Raw genomic sequence first — 12,982 nt, 5'->3', positions numbered from 1 at the left:
TTGACCTACTTGACACAAGAATCACAGGTTACAGTTGCAGTAACGTAAAACTGTAGTAGCAGTGGTTCCTAATACACTTATCAACCTGGCAGCATAAAGAGAGATGTCACTGCTCAGCACCGATGGGCCAAATTGTCTCTATTACCAAGCAGCTGTAGCACTTCAACCATATTTATTACGTCTACCTGTTTCTGCCTGTCATCATTCTTCTGCCTGCTCCTCCTCCACGCGTTGCCACATCCTGCTGCCTGTGTGATTACCTGCTTTCCTGCCTCGGCCCCTTTTTTGATTTATTTCTCTTTCTGTGACAGCAGGCCCCCGGTGAACGTGAACTGCCTTTCACTATATTTACTTTATCAGTCTGCATTTTGGACCATTTACCTGTCGTCGGGTACAAGTCTGTCCGTCTGCTTCTTAAAACTCAAACGGTGATTTCAAGAAGGATAATTTTGTATAAATATTCATATCACTTTGTTTGGCTCCAGCCCGCTGAACGATTATTTCAGGATAACGGATGGAGGGATGGATACCACTCTGTTGTAAGATGACAATGTTAGGAACAGAGGAGAGAAAGATAAGTCGTGTGGTTTAATATCACATCATTTCAGTAAGTTCACATGAGCTTGCAGGCATATTCTCACATTTTAATTTGTTCGGGTGAATTCTATCCAAATGAGTTCATATATCAGTAGAAAATAGTTGCTCTAGGAAAGTGAAAAAACAATTTCCGGCTCTTATAATGATCTCAGTGTTTGTCTGAGCACTGACGCCTGACAGCTCACGACATGGAGCGGTCCTTATGTTAGAATTTCACATTATCCCTCGATTAATGGAGAAATCTCTGTCTGTCGTTTGAGTGTCATGCTCGACACTGATCCGAGTGATAAAAGAGATAAAAGAGATAAAAGAACACCTTGAACAGGCCCTTTGGTCCACATCTGCTAATGTTATTATTATTACACAGCAGTGATGAGAAGATTAGATTATGGTGATTAGAGAAATAAATAAAATATTGAACAATTAAAGCAATTAGGACATTTCAAGCACTGCGCAAATTTCTTTTTAATGTGCCACTTGTCATTATGATTGTGAAAACAGAGAATTTACCACATCCCCACTTCAATGGTTCCCCTCCCCTCCTCTTTCCATGACTTCCTGTGAGAGGAGAACTTGGGGAACATCAGTAAATGTAGCCTGAAATCAAATAAGTGAGATGAGCCATGAATCCCTGACTTTGCATTTACCTATTCAATCATCTCCATAATGACAGCCCAGCCTACTTCAATGTAGTGTCACTGAAGGAGACTTTAGGTATTCACAGCATTACCACAGGAGGGCAAACAGGGAAGTGGACTGACAATAAGGACAAAAGCCGTGATCTTGATAATAAAAAGCTGCTGGTGGGCCTGACACTTGGCAGTAAAGTCCCCATTAAAGGTCCTAAATGCGTTGCCAAATATTGAGTCCACACTATAAATGGGCTGACAAGCTGCAGACTTTAGATTTTTAAGTACCAAGATATAGTTGGGAATTAAAAGCATTTTCTCAACTTCGCTGAAACACAGTGTTACGATTTTACCACGTGTTGTATATTTCTCTGGTCGGCGACATAGACTGTGTCTGAAGAAGGACAACGCGCACGTCTTCATTTCCTCACAGGATGTAGAAATAAAGATAAATTATCACAGATACGATCACCATGGTGTCAAATGTCAATCACGACACCTCGTCTTGTTTTTACGACATCCAATAACTAATTAAAAAGAAACTTAACAAAAAATGAACAATTGAACATACACCAGGGAGGTGAGAACTACCTAAAAGGACAGAAAGCTTTGAGAATTTTTTTTTTTTTACATACTTTCACTTTTAATTTTTAGTATAAAGCTACATGTCCCAACCATTAACATAGGGGAGGTGGGATTAATGACCTGTACTGCAGCCGGCCACTAGTTGGCAGTAGTATTGGTGCAGTATTTGCTTTGGGCAGTCATGTTGTTCATCTTTACAAGATAAGATAACTTAAGATAAGATAAGATAAGATCATCCATAGTGGAAATTAGACATTAGACAGTAGCGCAAGGAATTAGCAGCGCAAATGGAAAACGTAATAAGAAAGTAAACTAAGAATAGAAACAGAATCAGGAAAAAAATTGATAGAGATGGATAAAGATAAAGGTTGTGTAATTGTGCAATTGTCCAAATTCTTTGTAATCTTTTAGATTTTAGTTTTAGACTGTGGATCAGGTCCTACAGGTGGGGAGCAGGGGCCACCTTGCTCCTATGACGAGTTGTGTTGAGGCCAATCAGCTTCTTTTTTAAATAGTTTAACAGTCACCAGCTTAATTACTCTGTTTTAGACTCAAACCCATCTTCAGATCAGCTCCCTCCTCCTGTGGGATGTTTACTGCCTCACTGGTTTGCATCATTAACCCTCTGTGGCTACGGGGCCAATAACACGAACCCCAGTGGCCACGGCTCAGATCTCCTGAATAGGGAGAATGTTGGGACGGAGCGATGGGGTTATAGCTCATGTCAAATTCCAGCCCAAAGTGGCCACTTTGTTTGGGAAAAAGATCTGGCTTTGTCACGGCTTGGTAGCCCATTCATTCCGCCTCTGAGTGAAAGGAGCTCAAGACGGCGGAACAGGACCCCAACAGATACCATCACCGCAGCGTGGAGATCTTGTAATTCCAGAAATAACACTTTATTTTCTCCATTACCGCTGAAATTCGCCTGTGTTCAGTCGGTGTCAAGGCTTGTTGGCCGTTGGACACATTTAGATCCAGTTCGTAATCCGCCACGTGATTTATCCCGTCATCAATCAGAAAAACAATCGACTTTGTACAAAGCCTGGAAAAAAACAAGACTCCTTGGTGATAAGAGATTTTCATCTGGCAGCGATTTGAGACGCTGAGAGAGAAGAGGAGACACTTAATCACACCCAACACGCACTTAGTGAAAGTTTCCAAACCAGCCGTGACATGCAGGGATAATAAATATGTCAAGCCATCAATTAGGGAAACTTAAAATAGGTTGTGAAGGTTTAAACCGGCCATCACACCCTCGAGTGTGTATCAGCACAGATGTAATGAGCTACGATGATGGCTGAGGTCACACAAAGGATTAAGACTCACACAGGAGTCAGTGTAACATTATCCAGTGACTGTGGTTAGTTAGAGGAAGTTTCAAATGTGTCAGAAATGTAGGTTGTCGGTGATAAATGTCTCAAAATAAATGTTCATTAGTTACTTCCGCTGCTTTACTGGCAGTTTGTTTGTTTGTGAGCAGGATTCAGCAAAAACTATGAAAAAGATTTCTACGAAACTTGGTGGAAGAATGGGACAAGAAAGGACTCACAGATCTGGACACATTGAAAAAATGTAATACTTTCTTTAACTTTGCAAGATAGGGCTTTTTTAATTTGACATTTTAACTGATTTCCCAGGATTTTGATGAAGAAAATAACATATTTAATCTGATATCTTTGAGTGCAGCTTGATTGCATGTAAGGGGAATGTTGGTGAATGTCGTTCTCGTTACAAGTTAGGAAGATTCCTCATCATCTCCAGAAAGAAAACCTCCTCTACCACAACCTCTCAGGGACTTGTCACCAAGTTTCTGCTTTACAAAGTGCTTGGTTGTCTTATATCTGAAAACATATCCTCTCCTAGAATGATTGTTTTACACCCACACTTAGAGGAGTCTCATTTTTGGGAGGTTGAGAAATCAGAACCGATTTGCCGCTCCAGCCTTCTCCGTCTTTGTGCTGTTGACAGTCCAGCTAAACGTCAAATCTGTCAGTGGCTGCCACTTTACCCCGAGCCACAAAAGAGGTGTCAGGTTGCTGCTGCGGTTCAGTGTTCGCTAGGAACCGGGAGAGGCTTGATTCTCATTTGTATTTAATTCAATCACATTTAGAAACGAGTATGTCACTGTCGAGTGTAACGATCTGTCTGACGGTTTTCTTTTTGACCTGAATACATTTTTTAAAATCTTATGTAAATAAATGCTGGTAATTAAATAATTGCTGCATATGATATTTACACTTGCCTAGTTCATATTTACATTCATCGTACTTATCGGATGCATGTCTGCTTCATTAAACATTCGTAAAGCAAATTTTCCTCAACTGGCTAGCTATGGACTGTTTCGCTACGTTTTTTGGTGTCACCACCAACTGTTGATGAGTGGAATAGCAGGATGTCACACATGTGTTTCCTTGGAAGCACAATAAAAGTTTTCGGTTCCGGAAAATGGAACTGGACATTGTTAGGGTTACAGAGTTTTGTGTCTGACATTTCACCAGGGGACCAGCGGGAATAAGTCTGGAAAATGTCGTTGAAACTTACTCTGACATTTGCGTTCTCATACACAGTCTCTCTGGAAAAAATTCTGGAAATTATCCGGAATATCTGAAAGCAGCTATTTAAAACAATAGCACAGGTTTCCTTTGCAGTTAATTAAATAAAGGTAACGGGCAAAAAGGAATGACTCGGATTAATCAATTAAAAGAGTATTTTTGCCATCAAGCAACCTTTGCATTTGTATAAACCAGGGAAGAAGATAAATTCAAATAATATTGGTCTTTTTGCCAAAGAGGTAAATGTTTGAGAACCATTATTTGAGAATTTACAGAAAATGGTCAAAGTTTACTGAGAGTTTATTGAGAGATGACCCAGAAAAGTAAATGAGTTATTCAAGTGAAAATGGAAAAGCTTCTCACACGCTCGACTGACTGGCTCTTCAGCGTTCGGAAAATGGGTTTTACTTTCACATTTTTGGAAGGGCGTGTGTGTCGGAGGCATTTCTAATGGCTGATGTTGAGATACATGAATGACAGGTGCTGTCAGACCCACTTTGACTAATGGGCGTCTGCTGCTCACAGAGAAGGTGGCCGGTCAGACGTCCACTGAAAGACACCAAGCTACGGTGTCATCACCTCCAGTTTGCAGCCATTACATCAGCCGACTGAAGCCAGGACTGTGCGTCTGATGTAATTCCTTCCATTTTCTACTGCTCATCTTCTCCGAGCGTCTCCCTCCATCTCCATCAGCGCCTCCATATTCAACCAGTCCGACTTTTTTACGCGTCTCTAAAACCTTGAGGCTGAACGAGAGAGAGAGCGAAAAACAGAAATAGAAGTAAACAGTTTCTTCTCTGGGCTTCAATTAGACTATTTATCAATACGAGTGTCTGGCTGTGCAAAGTGAAGGATGGGAGCCACATTCACTCACGCCACATTTTGATTTGGCTGCACCTGGGGGACAGCAGATAGAGATTGATGAGCTTATTAAAGCCAAATGGACTCCCAGACAGAGAGCTCATTAAAACTACAGTGTTTGCAGCCCTTCACAATGCAGGTCAGCGGTGTAGCAGCTTATCGAAATCGAGCGTGTCCATCACCAAGAGACTTAGGACATTCAAAAAAGAAGATGCCAATTGTTTTTCAGTGCTCAGCCTGAGACTTTGAAAAGAAGCCTTAAATGGATGTATTTGTCAAATGTTCTCGTGTTGTCAAGACACTGCTGTGTCAGTAATGGTGACACATGTGGGGAGATGTGGACTTTGATTTGAGATAATGCAGAAAGCAACACTTTGAAACTTTTCTTTATCAGAAAATAGCTTCCAAATTAGTTGGATGCTACACTGACTTTGAACAGGGACAATGATGCTGCTTTTATTCCCACTCCTCACTGCAAATGCCTGATCTTGCTCGATGTAACTTCGGTGAGTGGGTAAATTGCAAAGTTCAACATTATAATGCCGAACTGTAGAACTGTAGAAAAAAATGTAGAAGTAATTTATGTTTATCTCCAATATTCAGACTGTAAACTTTTAAGATGTGAAAAATCATGGGTAATATCCACTGTTCAGTTGTGTTTCAGATCAGTGAGTGAAACTATGTAGTCAGAGCAATACATTGATAGACTTTCTACATGAAAACCATTTGATCACTCGGACAGCGTCCAACAGAATTAATTATCACGTGTAGCTGCAGAGGGCGCTGTTACTCAGTAAAAAAAAAAAGTGGCATAGTTCCTTTAACGCTTGACAGCCACTTGGTTATGGCTCCATTGTTAAAACACCAAAGAGGAAACAGGAAATAAACTCCCCAACCAGATCAGCACAGGCCAGGTTCTCCGGCCTCTTCTCTCCAGGCTCCTCTTGATGCTTGATGATGTGAATTGATTGGCTGGTGCTTGAAACGTTGAACTTTTCTAAACTTCTACCAAACAAAATGAAGCAACGGAGCCACGATGCAGTTTGGCGACGCATGACGTCAAGTGAATGAAAGTGTTTTCGTCGAAGCTCTTCTCCTTTGAGTTCAAGGTAAACACAAAACTAAATGAAGTAGGTCACAAACCCGTTTTCTTTCTCAGCTTGTTTGCTGAACTGCTCTTCCAGAGCCACGAGAGTTTGGAGAGCGATTGATTGATGGGCTCCGCTCGTCTTTAGCTCAGCTCACAGGTCGGCCATTCACTCCACTTCAATCATCTTCACACGCTCCTGCAGACCGATGCAGAGCCCTGTCCAATTGACTCCTGGCTTTCAAAATGCTGCCTCAACTGCAGAGAGAACAAAACCTTCATGTACATCCAGGTCCCTGCACCTATAGAGTTACTGCATAGTTGGATTCTGTAATGTTATGTCGAATGTCAAGGTTTCTGATGGCTCAGTGTTCCCCTGTGCTCCCCCGCGGCGGTTAAACTGCTGACTGGCCCTTTCCAGCTCCAAAATGGAGACCATGTACAACATATAGCTTAGCACAACACACACACACACACTCTCACACACACTCACACACGTGCACTTAGTGTATACACACACCTGGAGGGCTTACACGGCTTTACATGGAGTGCTGGTCGTCAGCCAGCGGCCGCTGCCAACAACCCATCATCACACTTTTCACCTGGCAGTGTCTCGACAGTCCATCCTCCACAGCTCCCTTGTTAAAATGTGCCCGTGTGCGTGTGTGTTTCTCCGTGTGAGTGCAGGTGTTAATGTATGTGCATCTACTATGGTAATGTGCGCTGGAATATAAAGTGCTGGCGAGGTGAGACAGAACAACAACGAAGGCTGGTTGTGTGCGTCCGGGCCTCGTTTCAGCCACATCATGTCCTGTAATAGACTTCATCTTTAACTGATCACATTAGTTCCCACGACAGCAGCTGCCAGCGACGCACAACTTCACTACACACACTCAGAGACACATGTTGTGCTGCTTTGAATACAGAGGGAGACGATAAAAAGTCCACAGCCTGACGGAGATTTGTGCGTCACACGGATTTGATTTGTTTCCCAGATGAGTAGTTGATTAATTAACAAGCAAATAAACAAGAAATGAATTAGCGAAAGCAAATATTTACTCAGGACTTTACTGTCATGTTCTTTTCTCTGTGTTAAATAACTAAGACAGTTATCAAGTTATAACTCTGACAAAATACTCATTAATCTTATTTAATCACAGCAATATTTCCATTGTCAGTCCAAGTTCAATACCTTTCAATCCTTTTTAAATTGTATATATTAGTCTGTTATATTTCCATATGTTTATATTATTATATATTACTTTATTAGTGATCCTTCTTATTTGTACTGTCCCTGTAGCTGCTGTAAAACTACAAATTCTGCTGTTGTAGGACTTGTAGATCATCTTATTTTACAGTTAAAATTTAGAGGTTTTTGGGGTACTTGTAATAAAACAGTACAAGATGTACTTCTAAACTACTACACTACTTTGCATTGGTCTTTAGCAACGTGCATCCTTTCAAGCACTGCTATACCCCATTAATATACCTATATATATATATATATACCCTTTGACTGACTCGTTCCAGTGCCTTGTCACGGTAGATGGACCGATTAATACCCTGTTTTCACTATTTTAAAATGTATAAAATATAAAGTATGTATTCGACACATAAAGTAATGATAGTGTCATTCTAGGTGCAGTTACTTGTCTTTACTCGTCCTCTGTCATTTCTTTTTCTGGGATCAGAAGTCCTGCTGTCCGTCACTCGTCGCCGGCTAAACACAGAGATCAGGTTACAGCTGCCACGGCAATCTCCACTTCACACACACACACACACACACACACACACACACACACACACACACACTCAGCTGGAGAGGCCTCCTTTGTCCAGGTATGTGTTCTGCCACGAACGGCCTCGTAACCTCGATCAAGCAGTAAATCCACACTCATTTTCATACACAGCAGATTTTTCACCCTTTTCTCTCATTATTGTCATTTGCTATGTTTACAAATGCAAAAAAAACATTCACACATTCAGACAATTTAAAGTCTTCAGTTAACCTAATCTCAATCTTCATGTCTGTACCTGTAGAAAACCTGGTACCTGGAGATAAAGCCATGCAGACGGGGGAGAACGTGCAAACTCCAAACAGAAAGGCCCCATGTGAAGCCAGGATTCAAACCAGGAACCTTCTGTGATGCAACTGTGGCCAGAATATTCATATCCATCTAATTCGGACCTCATTATTTAAATTATAAACCAAAAGCATGATTTTGTGATGCAGGATGAGTCCGTAGCTTTATGCACTTGACCTTTCACCTCAACCTCCCGGCCGTGATTATTCCCAAACTAATTCATTAAGCAAAGTTAGCAATAGGAAACAGGGCTGTGCAGCTTATCTGTAGAATCAGCACAGCGAGCAACACAATGATGATGATTCATCTCTCCACAAAGTAAAAGTCAAGGTGTTCTTCAAGTGGTGAAAACGTGCTGCAGCTGCACTTTGACAGTGGGCGGCTTGTGTGTTGAATTTTTAGAATCAAGCTCATTACATTTTACGTCTCATTCATCTCAGACAAACTGCGTTTTGCATTTTTAACCTTTTTGCAGAAACCGGCAGAAGAATTAAAACACCGTCTGATTCCCACGCACTCCTGCACGCTCGTCTGTAGTATTTCCGCAGTTTGCCACTGAAGCTCTGAGGCTTTTATGTCGCACATCAGCTGATATCACTCCGTGGCTCCAGCGGAAAATCTTAATGGCACAGTTTGGTTCTGGGATTGGCTTTGAAGTCTGAAGGGGTTTTTTTTGTTTTGTAAAGAATTAATTTTTTTCTCCCCTGTAACGCAAACATTTTTATTTAATTTTCTTATCTGCCAAGTAACAGCTGGAAGCCGGCAATGTGACAGCTTGCTGGGTTTGTGTCCAATGTGTGAATCTCTCCGGAGACACATTCATCACGTTCCCTTTGGAACGTCGCGTGTGTTCGAGTGTGCGCTCGCAGGAACGGTGAAAGCAAACCCTCGAGTGTATCAGCACTTTCCCCGATGCATAAAAACACCCCCCCCCCCCACACACACACACACACAGTTTCATTCATATTCAAGCATTCGTTTATTCTCCGTGCAGCTGTGCAACTAAAATTACAAACCCAACATCACGTGACATTGAATAAAAAGGTGGTTATGATTTGCACCTTGACGACTAATGCAGAAATAAAACATGGGTTTCATGGGTCTTCTTGTGTGTGCGTTACAGCAAACACAACAACTTCATTGCCTCATATTTTTGCGATATATAGTGCAGTAAAACGCTGCGGTGGAGTTTCACACTTCTAACCAAAACAACCCCCGAAACCACCAGAGCAAAAACCTGTGTTTGCATTGGAAGGAAAAGCTCCATGTTATAACAGGCAGCCGCACGCGAGAGCATAAATCACGGTGAAATCATTTACCCCGCGAAAAACCAAACACCATAATTCAACGTTTGTGTCACACGTGATGTGTGTTGCGCATTGTGTTGTGCTATTATGTGGCAGCATTGATTTCACGCAGCAGAAATGTGTCGTGAGCAAATGACTCCCCGGGGAACAACAAAGTAAATGTTCATTATTGACGCCCAACAGGACTCGCAGGCACCGCGAATTAGAAAAAAAGAAAAGCTATTTATGAGCAAAGCTCGCCGGCACATTTGTGCAGTAACGCCTTCATCAGGGGGCTGTCGTCTCTATCTGTGTGTTGTTGTTGTTTTTTCTTGTCAGTGTCCTAATTTGTCCCTCATGGATTCTCTTCCATTCCCTCCTGGCTGCTGTGACGCTCTCCAAAGTGACAGATGTCGAGAGCTCAGTCCCAGATCGGCGTCTCTTTCTTTCTGGGTTTTGACTGCATACTATGTACTGTGTTGTACTGTGTACTATGTTTTGAGTACTTAATATGTTGTGTACTTGTATGTTTACACCGGGGAGCAGAGAGAAACCGTCTATTTCCTGTACATGTGGCAGAACTGACAATAAAGTTGACTTTGACTTCGCTCCCTCACACACGCTCACATACACTCTATTAGAGTAATATTATTAGAGTTTCACATCCCACAAATACAAAGATTAATCTCAGTATATGTACTGTTTATACCAATATACTGTACCTTAACTCGCTAAAATGCTTATCTTCATACATGAGATCAAACATGGAGATAGTCTTTTGCTTTTGTTTGTTGTTCACACACACACACACACACACACAGACACACACACACACACACACACACACACACGTAACCTAACCCTCTCCCTAACACTTTTAATCAACCACTTATTTATTGTTTTGATCTATATCTGTACAAAGTAGTTCCTCTTACAGTAAAGTGGAATTTATCATTTATTTTTTATTTCATAACCTTTTGCTTACTTCTTTATGGATAAAAGCTTTGAATTAAAACCAAAGCCTCATTCTGGCCTTGCTAACTTTTTATTAATGAACTAATCAGACGAGTTGGAAATCCAGACCGTGGTACTTTCAACAATTTTATTTCCTCAATGATTTCAACAATTTAAATTTTCTTCTTTTTTGATTTTTCAACATTGTTTGGATTTCTATTTATCTATAAGGAATTAAAGTATTTAAGGTTTTTTACTAATCCCTCTTGCGCCCGTGTCCCTTTAGCTGCGTTCTAGCCGAAAACTTTTAATTTCCTCTGAACACAAACACACTACTTTTTAAAATAATTTATGTCATGTGGACTTTTTGTCCCCATAAGGACGACAAATCCCCATAATGTTACAGATTCAGGTCCCCTCAGTATGAGTAATACAACACACACACACACACATTACAGTGTTTGTGTTTAACTGGCAGCCGGTGTTGACGTAACATGACGCACTGCCACTTTGGGCAGGTTCATTAAATACAGTCATTATACCCAACACTTCAAAAACACACATTTACACACAAACACACACACACACGGTCACTGTATAACTGCCCCTCACAGTCTGATACCAGAGCAAAATTAAATGAATGTGCATCTGTTGACACAGCTGGACTCACGCACAGCTTTTGTGTGTGTGCGTGTGTGTGTGTGCGTGTGTGTCTGTGTGTGTTGGGGAAACAGTGACTCTGCTTTATGAAACTTTGAGTTAAATTTGTGTCTTTGCATGAATTTTTGTGTTTCCCGCATATCGAGCACTTGAGGCACATTCACATTCGTGCATCACTGGTGAGTAATGGCTGGTGGCTACTGTGGTTTTCCTCTGACAAATGTCTTTCCTCATTAGACTCAGAAACGTCCCCCCCCCCCCGCTCTCACACTCGTCCTGATGCTTCCTGGGGAGAAAAGTAAAAAAATAAAATACAAGATTCTCTCTTTAGTTTTATGTCAAACGTACTTTCTGCGCTTTATGCTAAATCTACTACTCTTATCCGCTCTTCGTCTTCCTTGTCGGCTTTGAACAAATTACCATCTGTGAGCCTGGAGACAAATATAGAGCAGCTGGGTGCGCGGAGGCGGGATAGCATCAGCCTCGTGTAAACAGAACAAACAGGTAGATAGGCTCCAAGCAACACGCAGCATGCATCTCTCTGGATTGGAGCGGCTTCAAGATAATCTAATCTCACGTGCCTCTTTTACTTTCTTCTGCACCAGACCGAACTCATAACTTTTTTCTCAAACACATCCGTGAGCACATTACGTAAATCACAGAACTTTCCCAAAAGCTTTCTTTAATTAGACTCACCTATCAAAGAGAGGGAATTCAGGAGTGATTACAACAAAACTTTATTTTCTGATTATGACTCTGGCCGTGATGTGTCTGAGATCGGGCCGTGATGGGTTGATTGTGGGATGGAGGAGTAGAAGGAGAGCTGGAGGCGGCGGGTCTGACACAGTCTGACAATCAGCAGCCTTGCTGTCGCCGTTCTCCTTTATTTCCATCAGTCTGTCGGCAGGATCTGTTTCTCCGTCTCTGCAGCGTCTGCCTCCTCTGTCTTCATCCTCCTCTCACATTTTGCTTTCACAGGCATTGGACACCTATGAAACGCGTCTGTTATGAATAATTCATTTTTTTTACACAATATCTCGATTTTTTAAGGTTCTTCGAGGAGCGAGGTTGATCGCAAACACACACATTGCTCTTTTTCAAAATGTAATGACGCAAATGAGACACAAATATGATCGCACGAAAAATACAGTCGGCCTTCTCCAAGTAGTCGACAGAATATTCACATCCAGAAATGAAAAGAATCATTTTTAAAACAGACAAACACTCTCAAACCTACATTTAATTGCAAATATAATTTGACATATCATTTCACAGCGCCCGTCTCCTCGCTGGTGCACGAACCCTCTGAAAGTTCAAACCGCTCTTGTTAACGTCAGAACTGTTAGTGTCGCCCATCCATCCACGAGCTATAATACTCCCTGGTTTTCTGAGGGGAACGCATAGCCCCCATTTGTCAGCACCTCCTGCCGCCGTGTTTTCTCATTTGTCTGTCTGTGATTTGGCTCGGTGACTTAACGGCAACCGCTCACTGGCTTCTCTCACTCGGGAGGCCGGAGACTCAAAGAGCGGTGATTTAGTGCTCGGTTGGAGCTCCAGGTGGAAACTCGCAGGGGGAAGGAAGGGAGCTTTCCCTCCTCGTACGATGATTGATAAACGATAGTCAGGGGGCCTGTCGAGCCGTCACTGCCCTCGCTGCAATAACCGCTTATGTAGAGACACGAGACTA

The sequence above is a fragment of the Hippoglossus hippoglossus genome, chromosome 4 (assembly GCF_009819705.1).
Source record: "Hippoglossus hippoglossus isolate fHipHip1 chromosome 4, fHipHip1.pri, whole genome shotgun sequence".
Taxonomy (NCBI): domain Eukaryota; kingdom Metazoa; phylum Chordata; class Actinopteri; order Pleuronectiformes; family Pleuronectidae; genus Hippoglossus; species Hippoglossus hippoglossus.
The sequence above is the reverse complement of the archived record's forward strand: the minus strand, read 5'-3'. Positions refer to the sequence as shown.